At 45.6% G+C, this 25,003-nt stretch overlaps 1 pseudogene; it reads left to right on the top strand.

The window, feature by feature from the left end:
- Window positions 1–13,797: 13,797 nt before the first annotated feature.
- Window positions 13,798–14,274, top strand: LOC115837028 (annotated as a pseudogene).
- The last annotated feature ends 10,729 nt before the right edge of the window (window positions 14,275–25,003 follow it).

The raw sequence follows: 25,003 nt of genomic DNA, 5'->3' as shown, positions 1-25,003 counted from the left end.
ATATCTTTTTTTTTGAGACGGAGTCGCCCAGGCTGGAGTGCAGTGGCGCGATCTCGGCTCACTGCAAGCTCCGCCTCCCGGGTTCACGCCATTCTCCTGCCTCAGCCTCCGGAGTAGCTGGGACTACAGGCGCCCGCCACCTCGCCCGGCTAATTTTCTTTTGTATTTTTAGTAGAGACGGGGTTTCACCGTGTTAGGCAGGATGGTCTTGATCTCCTGACCTCGTGATCCGCCGGCCTCAGCCTCCCAAAGTGCTGGGATTACAGGCGTGAGCCACCGCGCCCGGCCTGATTTATATCTTGATGTTTAGAAGTTCTTATTTTAATGATCTTCAGTAAAAATTATTTGGTTTTCTTACCAAACACAGCATGTTCTCACTCGTAAGTGGGAGTCGAACAATGAGAACACATGGACACAGGGAGGGGAACATCACACACAGGGGCCTGTCGGGCAGTGGGGGGCTAGGGGAGGGATAGCATTAGGAGAAATACCTAATGTAGATGATGGGTTGATGGGTGCAGCAAAGCATCATGGCACATGTATACCTATGTAACAAACCTGCACGTTCTGCACATGTATCCCAGAACTTAATGTATAATTTTAAAAAATTATTTGGTTTTCTTCAGGTAGGTTTTGCACAATTCTTTTTTTTTTTCCTCTTTTTCAAGAGATAGGATTTTGCTCTGTCACCCAGGATGGAGTGCAGTGGCATGATCATAGCTCACTGTAACCTCCAACTCCTGGGCTCACTCGATCCTCCTGCCTCAGGCTCTCGATCAGCTGGGACTAAAGGTGCATGCCACCATGCTTGGCTAATTTTTTATTTGAATATTTTTAGAGATGAGATCTCTTGCTATGTTGGTCTGGCTGGTCTGGAACTCTTGATCTCAAGTGATCCTACTGCCTTGGCCTCCCAAAGTTCCAGGATTACAGGCATGAGCTACCACACCTGGCCACAATTCTTTCTAGGTTTAATTCTAGAGTTTGTTTTTGTTGTTCTGAAATGAATTTATTGACATGAAAATCTTTTTCTGACATATTAGGCCAAAACTTAGTTTAATAGCATTCACGATATATTCTAATTTTTGCAAAGACTGTATCTACATATATGGATAGCTGTGTAAGTAGGAATCTTTAGGTGTAATTTTTTTTTTTTTTTTTTTTTTGAGACGGAGTCTCACTCTTGTTGCCCAGGCTGAAGTGCAATGGCACGATCTCAGCTCACCACAACCTCTGCCTCCTGGGTTCAAGTGATCTCCTGCCTCAGCCTCCCGAGTAGCTGGGATTACGGGCCTGCGCCACCACGCCTGGCTAATTTTGTATTTTTAGTAGAAATGAGGTTTCACCGTGTTGGTCAGGCTGGTCTCGAACTCCCGACCTCAGGTGATCCTCCTGCCTCGGCCTTCCAAAGTGCTGGGATTACAGGATAATTGTTTATTTACTTCTCTGTCTCCACTTGGTTGATCTGTTTTAGGAAAGGAACTATATTTTGACGACTTCATGTCTAACACCTGCATAGCACCTGGCACATTGGTAGCTCAAAAATCCTTTTTACATGAATGAATGAATGGAATAAAGGGATAGTGAAGGACCTACATTGAGAGATGACAATGTCTTTTCCTTCAGTGCATGGCATTTGTTGATTTCTTTAAGTTATTTCTGCTTCCTTGTATTTTCTGATTTTTCTCTTGTGATCATGTATTATGTTGTGATTTAAAGAGCAGAAAGAAAAAGATATTCACTTGGAAAAAGTAGAACCATAGTGAAAGAGCACCACAAGGTGTACCTTATATACTACTAGTAAATTTTTTTTTTTCTTCTTGAGACAGTGTCTCACTCTGTACTCTCGCCCAGGCTGGAGTACAGTGGCAAGATCTCAGCTCACTGCAAACTCTGCCTCCAGGGCTCCAGTGATTCTCCCCCCTCAGCCTCCTGAGTAGCTGGGACCACAGACACACACCACCAAACCCGGCTAATTCTCTGTAGTTTTGGTAGAGACGGGGTTTCGCCAAGTTGCCCAGACTGGTCTTGAACTCCTGAGCTCAAGTGTAAATTTTTAAAATGAGAAAAACAGGCTGGGTGCAGTGGCTCATGTTTGTAATCCCAGCATTTTTGGAGGCCAAGGCGGGTAGATCACCTGAGGTCAGGAGTTCGAGACCAGCCTGGTCAACATGGTGAAACCCCGTCTTTACTAAAAATACCAAAAAATTAGCCAGGCGTGGTGGTACATGCCTGTGATCCCAGCTACTCAGGAGGCTCAGGCAGGAGAGTTGCTTGAACCCGGAAGGTGGAGTTTGTAGTGAGCCGAGATCGTGCCACTGCATTCCAGCCTGGGCGACAGAGCGAGACTCCATCTCAAAAAAATAAAAATAAAAATAAAATAAGAAAAACATATGCAGTTCCCAAAATGGCTTAGGGGGCAGGCCATCACCTCTTGGGTGATTCCCATTTCAGTGGCGTGGCTTTGTGGTCTGTAAATGGGCTTCGTCCTGCCTTGCCGGTGCCCCTTACCACTCCTGCAGTGCAGTGCAAGGGTCGGCTTGCCTGCTGCTCCCGGCTCCAGGCCCTCAGCAAAGGCCCAGCACAGTTCAAAGGGACTAGAGGGAAGCCAGGGAAAGTAATCCTTTAGTCCCCGAGGTTGTTTTAACATTATGATGATATATGGCATATGTTGCTACAATGTCTGGGCACATTTACACGGAGGGCAGACCGGGAGGCCCTTAGGGCTGGGAGGGCCACCAGGTCAATAATGTATGCAACCGGCAAAAGAAAACATCGACCTCATTTCCTCCAGAGAGCAGATTACTTTAACCCTGGAGTCGTGGTTTGCATGTAAATAATGAGCAAGATACTGCGTGGCCACTTGTATTGTTGAGGGGAGAGTGAAACGAGAACAAGAAAGATAAATTAGAAAAATATGAGGGCACCACTTATGGATCTGTGCAAGGAAGTGTCATTCATCAGGTTAATTTTGCTTCCTCTAGAAAGCAGCTCAGTGTTGGTACGCTTCTATGTCTGAGATTTTAAAATGGTTTTGGTATGATTATTATCAATGAAATAATCACTGTCAGTGACAAAAAATCAGTTTCTCGAGAGGATGACTGACGTGCAGTTGCAACATTTGGCCCCGGGGCCCATTAAATCCTGACCAAAGTGCTGAAGAGTTGCCCCACAGATGATTTGGCTACACTGGGAATCACCCGGAAGGAGGCCAAGGGTGTGTAATTCTGGGGAAGTTTGGCAGCAGCCTAGGGCCTCCTCAATCTGCAAGCTCTTGTTTCTCTTTGTAAAGTGTTTGCTTCTTTCTTTCTTTTTTCTTTCTTTCTCTCTCTTTCTTTCTTTCTTTCTTTTCTTTCTTTCTTTTTCTTTCGCCTGCCTCCCTCCCTCCTTCCCTTCCTTCCTTCCTCCCTCCTTTCCTCCCTTCCTTCCTTCCTCCCTCCCTCTTTCCTCCCTCCCTCCCTCCTTCTCTCCCTCTCCTGCCTCTCTCCCTCTCTCTCCTTTTCTCTCCTTCCTTCCTTCCTTTCCCTTCCTTCCTTCCTTCTTTTTTTCTTTCCTTTCTCTTTCTTTCTTTCTCTTTCTTTCTTTCTTTCTTTTTCTTTCTTTCTTTCTCTTTTCTGTCTCTCTCTCTCTCCCCTATCTTTTTTTTGGAGACAGGGACTTGCTACGTTGCCCAGGCTGGTCTCAAACTCCTGGCCTTAAGTGATCCTCCTGCCTTGGCCTCCCAAAGGAGGAATTATTATCACTATTTTGCCTTAGATGTGATAATGGTTATATTTTTACATACTTATATTTTGGAGGTACCTGCTGAATATTGATGGATGGAATGATAGAATTTAGGGGATTTGCTTCAAACTAGCCAGGGGAGGCAGTAGGGGGAGGTACAGAAGAAATGAAATTGGCCATGAAGTGACCGTTGCTGAGTCCAGATGATGGATATGTGAGGGCTCACTATGCTGTTCTACCTTTTTACTTGCTTGAAATTTTTTATAAGAAGTAAAGCTTCCCAGGTGGTTCTGATGATCAGCCAGAGCTGGGAACCCCTGGCTTGGCTGATCCACAGAGGCTGATTCCTAGCTATTGTTCTCTGTCCTTCCATGTCGCAGAAATTATGATGATAATCAGAACTAGATCATGTTTCCACTCTAGTTTGGAGGAGGTCATGAGATACCTTAACAAGAAAAAGGTCTGGGGGATGGGCTTGGTGGCTCACACCTGTAATTCCATAGGCCAAGGTGGATCACGAAGTCAGGAGTTCGAGACCAGCCTGACCAACATGGTGAAACCCTGTCTCTACTAAAAATACAAAAATTAGCTGGGCATGGTGGCACTCACCTATAATCCCAGCTACTCAGGAGGCTGATGCAGGAGAATCCCTTGAACCCGAGAGGCAGAGGTTGCAGTGAGCTGAGATCGTGCCACTGCACTCCAGCCTGGCGACAGAACGAGACTCTGTCTCAAAAAAAAAAAAGAAAGAAAGAAAAGGGTCTGAAGGGTCTGGGGAAATGTCCCCTGACAAATCAGTTCATCCAGGACATCAATTGACCTGCAATCCACTCGGAATAGGATGTTGGATCAAAATTGTCTTGTTCCTTAGAGAAATAGCCTCCTTTCCCATAAAAAGACAGGGGGAGATCTATCTTTATTTATTTATTTATTTTTAAAAACAGAGTCTCACACTTTGTCCGGGCTGGAGTGCAGTGACAGGATCATAGCTCACTGTGGCCTCCAAGTCCTGGGCTTAAGTGATCCTCCTGCCTCAGCCTTCCAAGTAGTCTTGACTACAGGCATGCATCACCACTCCAGGCTAATTTTTAATTTTTTTTTGTAGAGAGATGGGGTCTTGCAATGTTGCCCAGGCTGATCTTGAACTCCTGGCCTGAAGTGATCCTCCCACCTCAGCCTCCCAAAGCACTGGGATTACAGGTGTGAACCTTCACGCCCAGCCTTCTATCTTTATTTTGAAAAGTAAAATAAATAAAAATTATTAGTTCATTAATTTATTGAACTAATTATTTATTGGATTGCTACTCTATGCCAGGCACTCTGCCAAGCTCTATTGAAGTTCTCAAAGTTTAATTTGGGGCCTGGCATGGTGGCTTACGCCTGTAATCCCAGCACTTTGGGAGGCAGAGGTGGGTGGATCACTTGTGGTCAGGAGTTTGAGACCAGCCCAGCCAACAAGGTGAAACCTGGTCTGTACTAAAAATACAAAAATTAGCTAGGCGTGGTGGCACATGCCTGTAGTTCCAGCTACTTGGGAGGCTGAGGCACGAGAATCGCTGGAACCTGGGAGGTGGAGGTTGCAGTGAGCTGAGATCGCACTTCAGCCTGGGCGACAGAGTGAGACTCTGTCTCAAAAAAAGAAAAAAAAAAGTTGAATCTGTAGACCTCTGGGATCCCAGAGATTCTTTCCAGGGATCTACAAGGTAAAAACTATTTTACAATTTATATTTATTTACGATAATACTAAGATGCCATTTACCTTTTATTTTGGTATTTGCACTGATGGTATAAAAGCAATAGCAAGTAATACTGCTTGTACTTGACGTTAATTTGTCAGTGGCGCTGAGTGTACTAGAACTCATTGTATTCTTCACCACTCACAGTTTATTTATTTATTTTTACTTTTTATTAATTTTTATGTTTTGAGATAGAATCTCCCTCTGTCACCCAGGCTGGAGTGCAGCAGCACAATCATGGCTCACCACAGCCCCAACTTCTCAGGCTCAAGCCATCCTCCCACCTCAGCCTCCCAAGTAGCTGGGAATACAAGTGTGCACCACCACAACGGCTAACTTATTTTATCTTATTTATTTATTTAAGACAGAGTCTTGCTCTGTGGCCCAGGCTGGAGTAGTACAGTGGTGCAATCTCGGCTCACTGCAACCCCCACCTCCCGGGTTCAAGTGATTCTCCTGCCTCAGCTTCCCTAGTAGCTGGGACTACAGGCATGCACCACCATGCCTGGCTAATATTTGTATTTTTATTAGACACAGGGTTTCGACACATTGCCCAGGCTGGTCTCGAACTCTCAACCTCAGGTGATCCGCCTACCTCAGCATCCCTAAGTGCTGGGGTTACAGGCGTGAGTCTACTCACTGTTTAAAACAACCCACTTTCCCTTAAAAATGTTCCTAACGAAGCAGTAAGAATTAGTGTTATTAAATTTAAATTCTCGAGTCCACTTCTGAAGATTGTGACAGAGTGAACACAGAACAGGATTCTGCCACACACAGGGTACAATGGCTTTTCAAGGTGAGACACTGGTGCAGTTGTTTGAGTTGCAAGCTGAACTAGCTGCTTTTTATCATGGAACACTGTTTTACTTGGAAGAAAGTGCTGACACATCAAACTACAGATATTCAGACTCTGGTGTTTGGCAGACATTTTCTCAAAAATGAACAAAATGAGCCTGTCACTTCAAGGGAAACAACTGAACTGGCAGGATGTTTTGCCAGTGATAAAATTCAAGCTTTCAAGTTGAGCATTAGGATTTTGGGAAAACTTGTTATCTGCTACCAAGAGCTTGACAGCTTCTCAATTCCTTCCTTCCTTCCTTCCTGCCTTCCTGCCTTCCTTTTATCCCTCTCTCTGTCCCTCTTTCTTTCTTTCTTTCTTTCTTTCTTTCTTTCTTTCTTTCTTTCTTTCTTTCTTTCTTTCTTTTTCTTTTTCTTTTCTTTCTGAGACAGAGTTTCACTCTTGTCACCTAGGCTGGAGTGCAATAGCACGGTCTCGGCTCACTGCAACCTCCGCTTCCTGGGTTCAAGTGATTCTTTTGGCTCAGCCTCCCAGGTAGCTGGGATTACAGGCTCCTGCCAGCATGCCCAGCTAATTTTTGTGTTTTTAGTAGAGATGGGGTTTCACCATGTTGGCCAGTCTGGTCTCAAACTTCTGACCTCAAGTGATCCACTCGCCTTGGCCTCTCAAAGTGCAGTGCTGGGATCACAGGCATGAGCCACTGCGCTTGGCCAGCTTCTCAATATTTAGATACTTTTTAGACGAGATCACTAGTGATATTTTTAAAATGTGATTTTTGATATTGTATAATAAAACTGACATTTGGAAGTTTTGCATAGCTTAGCGAACCAACATTTTCCAAATGACCAATGCGTGATGTTACAAAATCATTCAAAATGCAAGATGGATATTACCAAGTAATCCTTCTCCCACCTAGGCCATAGTAAGGGAGAAACAGCATTTCTCCCACCCTAGCAAAAGCAGGAAAACTGCAAAAGCAAAGAGCCAGGAAACCTCAAAAGCAAACTTTTTCTTGAACCTACTGGAAAGCTGAAGAGGCAGGGCAACCGTGTAGCCTGAAATCTAAGGAAAGACAGTTGCCTCCCCAGTGATAGATGGGACATGAGCACCAGCTCACCTGTGTGCAGTACAAGAGGAAGAGGTTCCTGGTGCCATGCACGAGAGAAAACATTATTTAGCTAACATGTTTAGCAAATTTGCTGGAGCCTGAGTGCAAACTAGAGTAGGCATATAAAGCCCTGAGCGCTGCAGACTCAAGGAGCGTTTTCATAGACCTCCAGTTTATGAGAAAGACCAGGAGCAGAGCAGGACACCAGAGACCACCTCCCTCGTTGGTACAGGGTTAGAGGATAGTGACAACTGAAGAACAACGAGGCTCATACATTTGGAAAGGAGAGCTTTATTTCTCATAAAGGGTTGCAGCCTGCAGGGTGGCCATTCTGACAGGCTAGGAAGCATAGCCTCTGGTCACAAGCCAGAATCAGTCACTTCAAGGGAGGGGCAAAGGGAAGAGGAATTTATGCTGAGCGGGATGGCCGAACATACATATTTAATAAGATATAGGAGTCATGAATATTTACGAAAGGAGAAACACATGTGCAAGTGAGCTTCATGTCCCTTCATGGGTCCCATGTACAAAAACATGGCAGTATCAGCCTGATTCAAGGGTGGAGTTTTCAGCCCTCTGATGTCGAAAGGTGACATGAAGATGCAAAAACTTTTATTGAGCATTCTCCATGGACTGACCAGACCATGGAGGTCTCTTATCAGGTAAAAAAGAAGGAGCAGCCTCAGGTGGTTATAGGTGATATCAATGTGGAGTCTTTTGAAAGGGCTGGTTTCTGTTTAGCCCTTAGGGAAGAAAATCTAATTGTAGTTAGTGAGGGAGGGAGTGTAACAATGAGGTGCATCAGACCTCCCATCCCATCATGGCCAAGCATTCTGTTTTCAAGGTGACTCTGCGTTCCCTTGGCCAGGAGGTGGTCCATTCAGCCAGTTGGGCGGGGGCGGGGAGGCACTTAGAATTTTATTCATATTTCTCAATAGGATTGGCCACATTTGTGGGAAAGGCATAAACACCATCCAGACTCTTCATTTCTTTCTTTTTTTAAATTATTATTATACTTCAAGTTCTAGGGTACATGTGCCAACGTGCAGGTTTGTTACATATGTATACATGTGCCATGTTGGTGTGCTGCACACATTAACTCATCATTTACATTAGGTGTATCTCCTAATGCTATCCCTCCCCCCACCCCCGACCCTACGACAGGCCCCGGTGTTTGATGTTCCCCACCCTGTGTCCAAGTGTTCCCATTGTTCAATTCCCACCTATGAGTGAGAACGTGTGGTGTCTGGTTTTCTGTCCTTGCAATAGGTTGCTCAGAATGATGGTTTCCAGGTTCATCCATGTCCGTACAAAGGACATGAACTCATCCTTTTTTATGGCTGCATAGTATTCCATGGTGTATATGTGCCACATTTTCTTAATCCAGTCTATCATTGATGGACATTTGGGTTGATTCCAAGTCTCTGCTATTGTGAATAGTGCTGCAATAAACATACGTGTGCATGTGTCTTTATAGCAGCATGATTTATAATCCTTTGGGTATATACCCAGTAATGGGATGGCTGGGTCAAATGGTATTTCTAGTTCTAGATCCTTGAGGAATCACCACACTGTCTTCCACAATGGTTAGACTAGTTTACAGTCCCACCAACAGTGTAAAAGTGTTCCTATTTCTCTACATCCTCTCCAGCACCTGTTGTTTCCTGACTTTTTAATGATTGCCATTCTAACTGGTGTGAGATGGTATCTCATTGTGGTTTTGATTTGCATTTCTCTGATGGCCAGTGATGATGAGCCTTCCTCCATTTATTTTTTGAGTGGGAGTCTTGCTTTGACACCCAAGGTGGAATGCAGTGGTGCAATCCTGGCTTGCTGCAATGTCCGCCACCCAGGTTCGAGTGATTCTCCTGCTTCAGCCTCCTGAGTGGCTGGGATTACAGACACACGCCACCACACCTGGCTGGCTAATTTTTGTATTTTTAGTAGAGACAGGGTTTCACCGTGTTGCCCAGGCTGGTCTCAAACTCCTGACCTCAGGTGATCTGCCTGCCTTTGCCTCCCAAATGGCTGGGATTACAGGTGTGAGCCACTGCACCTGGCCCAGACCCTTCATCTCTACTCCCCTAGGAAACAAAAACTGTAATCTGCCATAGGGAAGTGGGGAGGGATTGCTGAGAAAGTCCTGCCTCTGAGACCCAAGGACACAGGAAGCATGAAGTAACAAGTAACTGCAGTTTTCCCATTAAAGGGGCAAGAGTGTGAGGAGAGCCCCTCAAGGTGTGAGTGCACAGAGAAGACCAGAAACTGAGGGTGAGGAAGAAATATTAAGAAAGACCCTTGGGAGGTAATCCCAGGGTTTTGGGAGGCCGAGGCAGGAGGATTGCTTGAGGCCAGGAGTTCAAGATCAGCCTGGGCAACATGGCAAGGCCCAGTCTTGACAAAAAAATTTAAAAATTAGCCAGATGTGGTGATGCACAGCTGTAGACTCAGCTACTTCAGAGGCTAAAGTGGGAGGATCAATTGCTTGAACCCAGGAGTTGAAGGCTGCAGTGAGTTATGATTGCAACCACTGCACTCCAGCCTGGGTGACAGAGCAAGACTTTGTCTCAGAGAAAGAAGGAAGAAACAAAGAAAAAAAGAAGAAAGAAAGGAAGGAAGGAAAGAAGGAAGGAAGGAAATGTTAGATATGAGTTCTAAATTTCTTTTCAAAGAATCAATATGTCAGTATGTTCAATTCTTTACCTTCTACTTTTAAACTTAACTTCCTCATAAAGCAACCTTTTTCGATTACCTGCTCCACCCTGACTCATTCCGATTACCTGCTCTGTTACAACCATTTTTCCCGCCAAACCACTCAGCCCGTTATTAGCCAATCGGAATTAGTTTAGCCTGTGCGGTCTAACTCTACCAACAGGAGAACAACACAGCAGCAGGGGCCATGTGGGTCAGGGATAAGAACCCCTTCCCCTCCCTTGTCCAAGTGTGCGCTCACCATTGTTCTATCTGTAAGGGCGCACCTTTCTATAGAAGTACCTTGCCTTGCTGAGAATTAAAAGAAAATTTTATATTTGAGTGCTATTTGTTTTGCAGCACTGAAACTATATATAACAGAAGGAAGGAAAGAAGGGATGGAGGGAGGGAGGGAGAAAGAAAGACACTGAAGCAACTCAACCCCCATCTGAAGCACAAGGTAATTCTAGAGGAATTTGAACCTAGTGTTACACTGACGGAAACCATGGCAATAACAAAAGCCAAACCCAGATTGACTCCTGACTGGATTGCCTCAACTTCCCATTGGTTGCTTACCACAACCAATCAGACAGATTTCTGGCCACCACTTCGTTTACACGAGTTGACCACCAAGTGGCCAATGGGAAACCTGTAGGGAGTATTTGGACCCAAGAAGATTCTGTATCTGGGCCCTTGAGCCCCTATGCTCGAGCCCGCTCCTGCACTGTGGAGTGTACTTTCATTTTCAATAAATCCCTTCATTTCTTCCTTGCTTTGTGTGTTTTGTCCAATTCCTTGTTCAAGACGCCAAGAGCCTGGACACCCTCCACCAGTGACACTGACAGATGTTGTGGGAACTCCCAAATTTGTGTTGGTTAATTTTTGCATTTTTAGTGGAGATGGGATTTCACCATGTTGTCCAGGTTGGTCTCGAACTTCTGACCTCAAGTGATCCACCCGCCTCGGCCTCCCAAAGTAAGACCGATGCCTCAATGCTGTGCCTGCAATTGCCTGTTCTTGCTGTTTCAAGGTAGTTCTGTATGTGTCCAGTTCCTGCCGTCCTCCCTGCCCCACACAGGAGGCCTCTGTGCAGGACACACAGCCATTCCTCGAGAGCCACTCTGCACCTGCTGTCTACATTCGCTACAGAAGGGCCCAGATGAGTGTCTGCACAGGTAGGTCTTGCCGCTCAAGACTGAGCCTTGCAAAGCAAACCAGGAGAAATGGATTTTGGTATGTTAGACAGGCAGGCAGTCTTCGTCCTAGTTTTGTTTTGTATTTTGCTTAGTAACTGCTATTGCAACCATAATATTTTCTTCCTTCTTTCCTTCCTTCTGAAATTGTGCCTCAAAGAGTTAAAGAAATCAGTAACTCTGGGCACAGTGGCTCATGTCTGTAACCCCAGCACTTTGGGAGGCTGAGGCAGGAGGACTGCTTGAGCCCAGGAGTTTAAGGCCAGCCTGGACAACACAGTGAGAACCTGTCTCTACACAAAATAAAAATTAGCTGGGCATGGTAGCGCATGCTTGTCATCCCAGTTACTCAGGAGGTTGGGACAAAAGAATTGCTTGAGCCCAGGAGTTCAAGGCTGCAGTGAGTCACGATTGTGCACCACTGCACTCCAACCAGAGCGACAGAGGGAGACCCTGTCTCACAAAAACAACAACAACAACAACAAAACCAGTAAGTAACAGAAATTCTTGAGTTTGCAGGATAGCAGATAAGGAAAGAAACAACTTGCTGAAATGCTGAAATGCTGAAACTCCTTTCATTCGTAAGATAACAAAACTGGCTGAAATCAGTTGGAACGAACATGGCCAACTAGAGTCTGTGCAGAACCAGCTTGCTGACATCGCAGCCTGAATTTCCATCATGTTTCAGATAACTCCCTCTGAATTTGCACACGCGAACCATAAGTTAGCACGAGAAGATAACCATGAATCCTCAAGGAGTCTGCCCATCTCCCTCTTCCTTCCACCAATCACCTGCTAATCCAACCCCAAACCTTGACTAATAAAATGACTGCCTTAAAGCCAGCAGGGAGACAGATTTGAGCTGGATGCCTGTCTCCTTGGGAGTCAACTTTTCTTTTTTCCTTTCTGTTGAGGGAGAGTCTCACTCTGCTCAGGCTGGAGTGCAGTGGCGTAATCTCCGCTCACTGCAGCCTAGGTTCAAGTGGTTCTCCTGCCTCAGCCTCCTGAGTAGCTGGAATTGCAGGTGTCCACCACCATACCCAGCTAATTTTTGTATTTTTAGTGTAGACAGGGTTTCATCATGTTGGCCAGGTTGGTCTTGAACTCCAGACCTCACCTGGCTGACCCTTTTAAACTTTACCTCAAATAGCGGTGGCCGTTTTCGATTTCTGTATAAATGGATTCACACTCTAAATATCCTACTATGACTTGTTTTCTTTCTTTAAGAATATGAATAATTGGCCGGGCATGATGGCTCATATGTGTAATCCTAGAACGTTGGGAGGCCAAGGCGGCAGATCACCTGAGGTCAGGAGTTCCAGACCAGCCTGGGCAACATGGTGAAACCATCTCTACTAAAAATGCAAAAATTAGCCAGGCATGGTGGTGGGCACCTGTAATCCCAGCTACTCGGGAGATTGAGGCAGGAGAATCACTTGAACCTGGGGGACGGAGGTTGCAGTGAGCCGAGATCACACCATTGCACTCCAGCCTGGGCGACAGAGTGAGACTCCATCTTAAAAAAAAAAAATATATATATATATATATATATAAATAATTATTTTGTTCTGGAGGTTATATTTTGTTTTACTGTGACATTAGTAAAGATACAGCCAGCACAGAAGTCAACGGTTTCATGAATATTATTACATTAAATCTTTACATTAAAAATATGAGTTGGGGTCAGGCGCGGTGGCTCACACCTGTAATCCCATCACTTTGGGAGGCTGAGGCAGACGGATACCTGAGGTCAGGAGTTCAAGACCAGCCTGGCCAACATGGTGATACCCTGTCTCTACAAAAATACAAAAATTAGCCAGGCATGATGGCAGGTGCCTGTAATCCCAGCTACTCCGGAGGCTAAGGTGGGAGAATCACTTGAACCTCGGAGGCAGAGGTTGCAGTGAGCCAAGATTGCGCCTATACATATATATATATATATACACACACATATATACATATATATATATATACACACACACATATATACATATATATATATATATACACACACATATATACATATATATATATATACACACACATATATATATATATATATATATATACACACACACATGAGTTGGAGCTGGGTGCGGTGGTTCACACCGGTAATCCCAGCACTTTGGGAGGCCAAGGCAGGTGGGTCACTTGAGGTCAGGAGTTGGAGACCAGCCTGGTCAACATGGTGAAATCCTGACTCTACTAAAAATACAAAAATTAGCCAGGTGTGGTGGCTCATGCCTGTAACCCCAGCTACTCAGGATGCTGAGGCATAAGAATTGCTTGAACCCGGGAGGTGGAGGTTGCAGTGAGCCAAGATTGTGCCACTGCACCCCAGCCTGGGTGACAGAGTGAGACTCTGTCTCAAAAAAAAAAAAAAAATCTACATATGTATGTATGTATGTGTGTGTGTGTGTATATATATAAAACAAGCACAGAAGTCAATGATTTAATGAATATTATTAAGTTAAATCTTTACATTAAAAATATAAGTTGAGTTTTGCATACACCGCCACTGCCTCCAGGGGCCCCACACTATCAGCCATGGTCAACCCCACCAAGTTCTTCAATGATCCCTTGGGCCGCATCTCCATCCAGCTGTTTGCAGACAAGTTTCCAAAGACAGCAGAAAATGTTGGTGCTCTGAGCATTGGAGAGAAAGGATTTGGTTATAAGTGTTCCTGCTTTCACAGAATTATTCCAGGGTTTATGTGTCACGGTGGTGACTTCACACACCATAATGGCACTGGTGGCAAGTCCATCTATGGGGAGAAATTTGATGATGAGAACTTCATCCTGAAGCAGACAGGTTCTGGCATCTTGTCCAAGGCAAATGCTGGACCCAACACAAACGGTTCCCAGTTTTTCATCTGCAGTGCCAAGAGTGAGTGGTTGGATGGCGGGCATGTGGTCTTTGGCAAGGTGAAAGAAGGCATGAATATTGTGGAGGCCATGGAGGGTTTTGGGTCCAGGAATGGCAAGACAAACAAGATCACCATTGCTGACTGTGGACAACTCTAATAAGCTTGACTTGTGCTCGTTTTGTTTTGTTTTTGAGACAGTTTCACTCTTGCTGTCCAGGCTGGAGTGCAATGTCACAATCTCAGCTCACTGCAACCTCCACCTCCCAGGTTCAAGTGATTCTACTGCCTCAGCATCCTGAGGAGCTGGGATTACAGGTGAGCACCACCACACCTGGCTAATTTTTGTATTTGTAGTAGAGACAGGGTTTCACCATGTTGGCCAGGCTGGTCTTGAACTCCTGACCTCAGGTTATCCACCCACCTCGGCTTCCCAAAGTGCTGGGATTACAGGCAGGTGCCACTGTGCCCAGTCGACTTGTGTTTTATCTTAACCTCGAGACCATTCCTTCTGTAGCTCCGGAGAGCACTCCTCCACCCCATTTGCTCACAGTATCCTATAATCTTTGTGCTCTCACAAAGAAAAGCAGTTCCTTTTGAGCTCCAAGTTTTCCTTATTCCCTTCCATGCCTAGCTGGATTGCAGAGTCAAGTTTATGATTATGAAATAAAAACTAAATAATGAAAACAAAAAATACGAGTTGATTTAAATAAAAATACCAAGTAAATATTAGTATAGGCGGCAAGCGGATATGGCAAAAAAATCAATAAAATTCGAATGCAAATGGCTAAAATTCAGGAAATATGGTTTTAATAAAAACAGATAGAAGCTGTGGCATGTGCTTGTAGTCCCAGCTGATGCCCAGGAGGGAGGAGGGCTTGAGCCCGGAAGTTCAGGGCCAGCCTGGGCAACAAGGCCAGCCTGGGAAACATAGTGAGAGCTCATCTCAACAACAAAAATGAAAAAAATCAACAACAACAAAAATAAACACAGATACATCTAAAATTGCTCTGGATCTTTGGAACAGGTCTGCTCTGATGTGGTGCTTTGTGGGCCTGGGTACCCTGGCACAAGCCCTTTCTGGGCACAAGGAGAAGCTGATGAGATTCATGCTCATGCCAGCTTGCTCCAGGCCACTTTAAGCCACTAGCACCATGGCCTCGTGCCTCCCTAGTCTCTGTTCCCTCCCTGGGATTTCCCCCAGGCTTGACTCTTCTCCCAACTCCTCTGTGCATGGCCTGAACTTGCCCTTGCAACTTGGCATGGATCAAGCCAGCTTCCTAGTTTCTGCCCCCCCACCAGCTCCATTCACCCTTGGGTACTGGCCTCACTTCATCACCTCTTTCTGTATCTACACCCTTTACCACCTTACTTTGCAGTGCCCTCTCAGTGTGACTCTGGGCTGGCCATGAGACCTGTGTTGACCAACAGAACCAGGCTGAAGTGACAGTGCACCAGCTCCAGAGGCCCTGAGTGTCTCTATGCCATCTTGTGCATTTTTGCCATCTCTAAGAGAAGGACGAAATCAGCAGGTCCTAGGACGAGGGTGAAATATGTGGAGCAGAGCTGCCTCAGCCAAGCCACCAACCTCCAGCAGCACTCCAGCCCTCCACAAACTCATGAAAAATAAGACATTATTGTTTTTTTTCAGCCATTGAGCTTTGGAGTGTCCATGTATTGGTTAGCTGTTGCTGTGTAACAAATACACAAAGCAGCAGCCCTTGGTCCCCACCCCTGTTCAGTGACTGCTGTACCCACACACAGAGTAGAAAATTCTTGCACAAGTGGGATCTAGCATTTTCCCACTTTCGTAACCATGCCCCATGGCGTCGCCACTGATATTGCCCTGCCTAGCACTGGGAAGAGGAGGTAGTGAGGGCAAATGGAGCCCCTTTTGCCCAGTCCAGGGAGCAATAGGCAGCTGTCACCCACAAACAACTTGGTTCCCACAATCTACTTCCCAGAACACAGTCCTGCCTAGCTGGGACTGGAGGTAGGATACAATTTAAAGGTGTATTCCAGCCCCAGGGTGCTGGGTGAGACCTGGGGATGTGTCCCTGCCCACAAGACAGAACTGGAATCTTCATGTCCGCCAGATTCTGGGCCTCTCTCCTGTGTCACAGATGGGAATTCTTTCCACATTATTCCCAGTGGACCTTCTCACTCTTTTCCAGGCTCCTTGGAGGTTACTGCCTTGATGATAACATGGTCTTCCCTTTGAGGAAGCCACATTTCTAAGAGGGCTCTGGAGTATGCATTGGTGAGTTGAAGCTTGACTGTGTTATAACTTCTCTGCTGTTAGTGTGGGGTTTGAGGGTTTTTACTTTAACTACATGGATTAGTCAGAGAAACAGAATGAACAGGATACAGATGGAGCTGTAGACATAGCTATAGACCTAGAAGAGGGGACTTATAATGGAGATTGGCCTGAGTGATTGGGAGCCTAAGAAGTCCCACAGTATGTTCTCTGCAGGTTGAAGAGCCAAGGAAGCTGATGGTATCATTCAGTTTGAGCCTGAAGTTCTGAGAATCAGGAGCTTCGATGTCCCAGGGCAGGAGAAGGTGGAGGTCCCAGGTCCAGAAGAGAGTGAATTTGTTTTCCTCTGTCTTTTTGTTCAATTTGGGCCCTCAGTGGATTGAATGTTGCCCACCTACATTGGTGAGGGCAGATATTTTTTACTCGGTCTACTGATTTGAGTACCAATCTCTCTGAAAACACCCTCCCAGATGCACCCAGAAATAATGTTGCACCTGCTATCTGGGTATCCCTTAACCCAGTCAAGCTGACACCTAGAAGTAACCATCATACCACACTTTCACAAACACCTGGGTGCTTGTGGACTCGCCTTTTACAATGGTTTTACCAGCCTCCTCCACAAGCACAGGCAAAGTCAGTTTCAAGGACAGGAGCCCCCCACTATTGCGTGGTGTACTGGCGATCTAAACAAACACGTGCATTATAGGGGGTTTCTGTCATTTTTTAGCCACTTCGCTTTCATCCCTGGTCCTCATGACCCCTTGATTTCTTTCTGAGGAATTCCCTCCCTCCCACTGTGAGAACAGAGGGGCCAGGTCCTCCGTCTGTCTCCCAGCTCTAGGAGAGCCAGGGGTTGAGCCCCAGGCCAGAGCTCAGCCAGTCAGAGGCTGTCCTGTGAGCAAGTGATACCGGGACTGATGGGATGGCTGGAGTGTGTGTTGCACAGATGCAACAGCAGCACACTGACCAGACCATGCCCCTGTGAGAGCCAGGGTGGGGCTCCACTGCTCGCTAGGGCTCCCAGGAGCTCTGCCTGCCCTCAGCTTCCTGTCCAGGCTCTCTGCACCCCCTCTTATTTTTTTTTTTAATTTTTAAATTTTTTTTAGATGAAGTCTCGCTTCGTTGCCCAAGCTGGAGTGCAACAGTGTGATCTCGGCTCACTGCAACCTCCACCTCCTGGATTCAAGTGGTTCTCCTGCCTCAGCCTCCCAAGTAGCTGGGATCACAGGCATGCACCACCATGCCCGGCTAATTTTTGTATTTTTAGTAGAGACGGGGTTTCACCATGTTGGCCAGGCTGGTCTCGAACTACTGACCTCAGGGGATCCCCCTGCCTTGGCCTCCCAAAGTGCTGGGATTACAGGTGTGAGCCACCACACCTGGCTGCACCCTCTCTTGTTGATCCTTCTTGCTTTGTTAGGCAGAGACAGCCTCCAGTTCTTGCAGCTACAAGGCCCGCACGTGAAGGACAAAATGTTTCGGTTAATAATGTTTTCATGTGTGTAAGTCCTGTTTTTGTTTTCCAGTTGAATTGAAAGTTCCTTTTGGGCAGGAACTCTTTATTCCCTTTGTCCTGGGTCTAGTACTTGGCATGCAATAGATTCTAGGGCAGAGCTGGAGGCAGGGGGAGGCTGCCTAGAGCCAGAGGGCTTGTGTGTGAGGTCTGCCCCTGCACTCACTCACTGTGAGACCTTGGCTGAGTCCTGCGGCATTTTCAGTCTAGACATTGCATCAATTAAACAGGTGTGATGCTTATAATGATCACCCTCCTTCTCGGCCTCAGGGCCTCTGTGAGGTTTTAATGAATGAAGGCTGAAGAAACTCCACAGAGATGGTGACTTGCCCCCAGCACAGCTCTTGCCCTCAAGGAAGAGACACTCGAGCAAACAGGCAACTGGAAACAGGATGGCTTCACGGGCTTGTGTGACTTACACAGGGCCCTGCACTCAGAAGAATCACGTGACTGACTTAGGCTCTGCAGCTGCCATCTTGAAATTCTTAATAACTTTTGAACGGTGTTGGGGGTGGCGTTGGCAGGGACGGTCCACACTTTCATTTTGCACTGGGCACCATAAATTATGTAGCCGGCTCTGATTAAAATGCTACAAGAACTAACATGAGACTGGACACAGAAACCAGACCCCAGAGCACATACCATATGGGTCCATTGGTATGAAGTTTAAAAACAGGTGGCACTAGTCTAAAGGATTGGAAGTTGGAATAGTGGTTACCAGGGCTGGGGGAGGAAGGGATGGTGGATGGTGAACAAAAGGACCTTGGAGGGCTCCTGGGGTAATAGGAATCAATGTATCTTTCTTTCTTTTTCTTTCTTTCTTTCTTTTTCTTTCTTTCCTTCTTCCTTCCTTCCTTCCTCTCTCTCTCTCTCTCTCTTTCTTTCTTTTTGTTTTTATTTCAATAGGTTTTTGGGGAACAAGTGGTGTTTGGTTACATGAATAAGTTCTTTAGCAGTGATTTCTATATTTTGGTGCACCCATCACCCGAGTAAAAATGTTATCTCTTTCTTCCTTTCTCCTTCCTTCCTTCCTTCCTTCCTTCCTTCCTTCCTTCCTTCCTTCCTTCCTTCCTTCCTTTCCTTCAACAGAATCTTACACTGTTGCCCAGGCTGGAGTGCAGTGGTACAATTATAGCTCATTGCAGCCTCAACCTCCTGGGCTCAAGTGATCTTCCTGCCCCAGCCTCCTGAGTAGCCAGGACTACAGGAATGTGCCAACAAGCCTGGCTAATTTTAAAAATTTTTTTATAGAGAAGAGGTCTCACTATGTTGCCCAGACTAGACTTAAACTCCTGGCCTCAAGTGATCTTTCCCCATCAGTCTTCCAAAGTGCTGGGATTGCAGGCATGAGCCACCTTGCCCAGCCTTAGAAATGTTCTGTTTCTTGACCTGAGAGCTGGATATACAGGCTTGCTCACTTTGTGAAAATTTGCTAAGGATTTGTGCACTTTTCTGCATATGTGTTAAACTGCAGTACAAGATTAAAAGAAAATGTATGAAATGACCTATACATTGCAAAGGAAAGGCCAGGGTGCTGAGCTTGACCCACCTTGGGGAGGCTCAGAGAAGGCTTCCCTGGAGAGGGGTCTGGGTAAGGTCCTGAAGGAGGAGCAAGGGATGGGGGTTGGGAAGTTTTGTGGCTCCCTACCAAGGGATGACGTGCCTGTCTGGCAGGAGCTAGGCTCATGCATGGCTCGGGAGAGCACCTGGTTGTACTGAGTCTGGCTCTGCCTGGGAGCTTGAGGATGCGAATGAATTGGAGATACAAAGGCCAGCTTGTGGGGGCCATGGACTCCACTCTCTGGGCTCGAGACTCCAGCTGTAGTGTGGAGGGCAGCCTGGGGTGGGAGATGGGAGGCAGGGAGACCCTGCAGAGGCCACTGGATTTCCCAGTGAGCAGTGATGGTGGCTTGGGCTGGGGGAGTGTAGACAGGAGAATGGATTCTGGAGACTTTATTCCAGTGGTAGCTGTTGTGGTCTTCACATAGGATCACAAATTCCTTGGCATTTGTCCCGTCAAGAGATGAAGTCTAATTTCATCCCTCTTTTTTTTTTTTTTTTTTTCTGAGATGGAGTCTTGCTCTCTTGCTCAGGCTGGAGTGCAGTGGTGCAATCTCGGCTCACTGCAACCTCCACCTCCCAGGTTCAAGTGATTCTTCTCCCTCAGCCTCCTGAGTAGCTGGGATTACAGGCACATGCCACCACACCCGGCTAATCTTATATTTTAGTAGACACAGGGTTTCACCATATTGGCCAGGCTGGTTTCGAACTCCTGACCTCAGGTGATCCACCTGTCTTGGCCTCCCAAAGTACTGGGATTACAAGCATGAGCCACTGAACTCGGCATTTTTTTTTTTTTTTTTTTTTTTGAGACAGAGTCTCACTCTGTTGCCCAGGCTGGAGTGCTGGAGTGCAATGGCATGATCTCAGCTCACTGCAACCTCCACCTCCCGGGTTCAACCAATTCTCATGCCTCAGCCTCCCAAGTGGCTGGGATTACAGACGCCTGCCATTATGCCCAGCTAATTTTTGTATTTTTAGTAGAGATGGGGTTTTGTTATGTTGGTCAGGCTGGTCTCAAACTCCTGATCTCAAGTGATCTGCCCACCTCAGCCTCCCAAAATGCTGGGATTACAGGCATGACCTATGGTGCCCGGCCTAATTCCATCCCTCTTGAATGTGAGCTGGCCTTAGTGACTTGCTTCTGATGAGTAGAATGTGGCTGAAGGGATACTACGCGACACCCCAGGCTAGATTAGAAAAGGCCATGCCACTTCCGCCTCGCCCCCTTGGAACTCAACAGCCGTGCTGCAAAGAAGCCCAGGCTACAAGGCAAGGCCACATACAGGTGATCTGGTTGACTGCCCTACTGAGATCCCAGGTGACAGTTAATCTCAAGTCCAGATATGTGCAAGCAGAAGTTTTCAAGATGGCCTCAGCTGCATGAGCCTCTGAATGAGAGCTGCCTGGCTGCCTGGCTGGGAGCGGTGATTTTTGCCACTAAGTTTGGCTAGTTTGTCAGCAGCAAGAAAACAGCAGCCTAGGCTGTTTCGAGGAATCACCAGAGAAGCTTAAAAACTTCGCACCGCCCAGGTCACGCCCAAGCATTATTTTTCGGAGCTCCCAACATGCATCCAAGGTTGAGAAGCAGTGCAGGAGGCCAACCCTGAGGCCTCCGAGCCTCAGTGGAGACAGCAGTCTGGGCCGACGTCATGAAATGCCCCTTTCCTTTCCACCACCTCCCTTCACTCAGCTCTCTTTTGTCCCCGCCCACTTGTTTCTATCTTCAGTTCCTGGTAGATGAAAGGGATCCACTTAAGTGGCAGGGACTTTGAAATCAGTGTGTCAGTCCCTGATGCTTGTTTATTTTCAAAGCAACATAGGAGAATGGATGTGGAGGGGAAGCGGGGAGGCTCTCAAGGGCAGAAGTGGGAATAGGATTGCCAGATAAAATACAAGAGGCTGTATTAAATTTGAATTTCAGATAAACCATGAATTTTCTTTTCGGTAGAAGGATGCTCCAAATATTACATGGACATACTTATACTAAAAGATTACTTGTTGTGTATCTGAAATTAAAATTTAATCGAATGACCTATTTTTGTATTTGCTAAACCTGGCAACTCTTAAGTGTGAAGCCAGGTCAAGGTGACACCCAGAACTCATTTAGGGACATTTGCAGACTCCCAAGTTCCTTCTACCAGCAAAGTAGGAAACCTCTCAGGAATCCTCAGGCTCTTCCTCTTATTTAGGGAAAGTCAGGCTCCAAGACAGGAAGTAACACATTCAAAACAGGCAATTCTTGATTTGCACATTATGGTGGTCACTAAGCACATGTATATTGAAACCATGTTCTTGCTTTGCTGCTATGAATATTTGCATGAAGGTTTTTGTATTGACATAAATTTTCAACTCAGTTGGGTAATGCCTGGGATTGTGATTGCTGGGTTGTATAAATCTATGTTTGACTTTGTAAGAAACTGCCAAACTGTCTTCCAGAATGGCTGTACCATTTTATCTTCCCACCAGGAATGAAAGAGAGTTTTAATTTCTCTACATTCTTGCCAACATTTATTTTCCTTTAATTAAAAAAAAATTTAAGGCTGGGTGCGGTGCCTCATGCCTGTAATCCCAGCACTTTGGGAGAGTGAGGTGGGCAGATCACTTGAGGTCAGGAGTTGGAGACCAGCCTGGCCAACATGGTGAAACCCCATCTCTACTAAAAATACAAAAATTAGCAGGGTGTGGTGGCAGGTGCCTGTAATCCCAGCTACTTGGGAGGCTGAGGGAGGAGAATGGCTTGAACCCAGGAGGTGGAGGTTGCAGTGAGCTGAGATAGTGCCACTGCACTCCATCCTGGGCCACAGAGTGAGACTCCTTCTCAAAAAATTAAAGAAATAAAATAAAAAAATAAAAAATAATAGCAATCCTAGCAGCTGTGAGATGGTCTGTCATTGTGATTCAGATTTGCATTTCCCTAATAATTAGTGATATTGAGCATCTTTTCATGTGCCTATTGGCCATTTGTATATCTTCTTTGAAGAAATAGCTATGCAAGTTCTTTGCTCATTTGGGGGTTTTCCATAAAACTCCTACCACTCAACGACAACAAAAAAAAAGTGCAATACATATGCTTGATATTAAACCCTTATATATAAGATACAAGATTTGCAAGTGTTTCTTCTCGTTCTGTGTGTTATCTTTTCACTCTCTTGACAGTGTCTTTTTTTTTTTTGAGATGGAGTTTTGCTTTGTCTCCCAGGGTGGAGTGCAGTGGTGTGATCTCAGCTCACTGCAACCTCTGCCTCCAGGGTTCAAGCAATTATCCTGCCTCAGCCTCCCAAGTAGCTGGTACTACAGGTACCACCACAACACCAGGCTAATTTTTTGTATTTTTAGTAGAGATGGGGTTTCACCATGTTGGCCAGGCTGGTCTTGAACTCCTGACCTCAAGTGATCTGCCCACCTCATCCTCCCAAAGTGCCGGGATTACAGGCATGAACCAATGAGCCCAGTTGATAGTGTCCTTTGATGCATAAAAGTTTTTAATTTTGATGACATCCAATTTACAGTTTTTTTCTTTTGCTGCCTGTGCTTTTGGTGTCCTATTTGAGAAACCATTGCCAAATCTAAGATCATGATTGCCCCTATGGTTTCTTCTGAGTTTGACTTTAGGTCTTACATTCAGGTCTTTGACCAATCTTGAGTTAATTTTTATTTACAGTGTAAGGCAAGGGTCCAACTTCATTCTTTTGCATGTGGATATCCAGCTTCCTTGGCACCATTTGTGTTTTTTTTTTCCTTTTCCATATATATTCTTCTTATGTAAGGCATCATTTATTAAAGAGACTGTCCTTTTCTTATTGAATGGTCTTGAAATTCTTGTAAAAAATCAGTACACAAGAGGGTTTATTTCTGGGCTCTTTATTCTAGTCTATTGGACTATATGACTGAGACCACAATGTTTTTTTTTTTTTTGTTTTTTGAGACAAAGTCTTGCTCTGTCACGCAGGCCGGAGTGCAGTGGTGTGATCTCGGCTCACTGCAACCTCTGCGTCCTGCATTCAAGTGATTCTCGTGCCTCAGCCTCCCAAGTAGTAGTTAGGAATACTACTAGCTGCCACCATGCCCATCTTTTTTTTTTTTTTTTTTTTTTTTTTTTTGTAGTTTTAGTACAGACAGGGTTTCACCATGTTGGCCAGGCTGGCCTCGATTTCCTGACCTCAAGTGATCCACCCGCCTTGGCTTCCCAATGTGCTAGGATTACAGGCATGAGCCACTGTGCCTGGCCTCATAGTATTTTGATTACTGTAGCTTTGTAGTAAGTTTTGAAATCAGGAAGTATGAGACCTCCAACTTTGTTCTTCTTTTTCGGTTATTTTGGTTATTTGGGGTCTCTTGAAATTCCATACAGATTTTAGGACGAGTTTGCCTACTTCTGCAAAAAAATGCCATTGGGATTGGATAGGAATTGCACTGAATCTGTAGATGGCTTTGGAGAACATCGTTGTATTAGTCTGCTTGAACTGCTGTAACAAAATACCATGACAGGGTGGCTTAAACAATAGAAATTTATATTCCTCACAGCTCTGGAAACTAAGGGTCCATGATGAAGGTGTTGGAAAAGCCAGTTTCTCATGAAGTTTCTCTTCCTGGCTTGTCCATGACCACCTTCTTACTATGTCCTTGGATGGTCTTTCCTTGCATGCAGAGCAAGAGAAAGCTCTCTGGTATCTCTGCCAGGATAGGGACACTAATCCTATTGAACCAAGGCCCCACCTTCATTTAATATTAATTACTTCCATAAAGGCCCTATCTTCAGAAACAGTCGCATTGGCGGTTAGGGCACTGACATATGCATTTTGGAAGAACACAAACATTCAGCCCATAACAATTGTCACCTTAACAATATTGTCTTCCAATCCGTGAAGGCAAGATGTTCTTCCATATATTTCTGTTTAATTTCTTTCAGCAGTGTTTTGTAGTTTTCAATGTACAAACTTGCTCCTCCTTGGTTAATTTTTTTACTAAATATTTTATTCTTGATGTTACTGTACATGGAATTGTTTTCTCAATTTTCTTTTCAGTTTGTTGTTTTCTACTACTTAGAAATATATATCCTACTATATAGAAACTGATTCTCGTGTGTTGATTTTTTTTTTTTTTTTTTTTTTTTTTTGAGACGGAGTCTCACTCTGTCACCCAGGCTGGAGTGCAGTGGTGCAATCTCGGCTCACTGCAAGCTCCGCCTCCTGGGTTCACGCCATTCTCCTGCCTCAGCCTCCCGAGTAGCTGGGACTACAGGCGCCTGCCACCACGCCCAGCTAATTTTTTGTATTTTTAGTAGAGACGGGGTTTCACCGTGTTAGCCGGGATGGTCTCGATCTCCTGACCTCGTGACCTGCCTGCCTCTGCCTCCCAAAGTGCTGGGATGACAGGCGTGAGCCACCGTGGCAGGCCCATTTGAGATTATTATGTGGTTTTCCCCCTTCATTCCTTTTTTTTTTTTTTTAGTCTGAATTTCCTTCTCGTTGCCCAGGCTGGAGTGCAGTGGCATGATCTCGGTTCACTGCAACCTCTGCCTCCCAGGTTCAAGCAATTCTCCTGCCTCAGCCTCCT

This window comes from Nomascus leucogenys, chromosome 10 (genome assembly GCF_006542625.1).
Source record: "Nomascus leucogenys isolate Asia chromosome 10, Asia_NLE_v1, whole genome shotgun sequence".
NCBI lineage: Eukaryota > Metazoa > Chordata > Mammalia > Primates > Hylobatidae > Nomascus > Nomascus leucogenys.
Note: the sequence above shows the minus strand (reverse complement) of the source record. Positions and strands in the feature narration are given on the sequence as shown.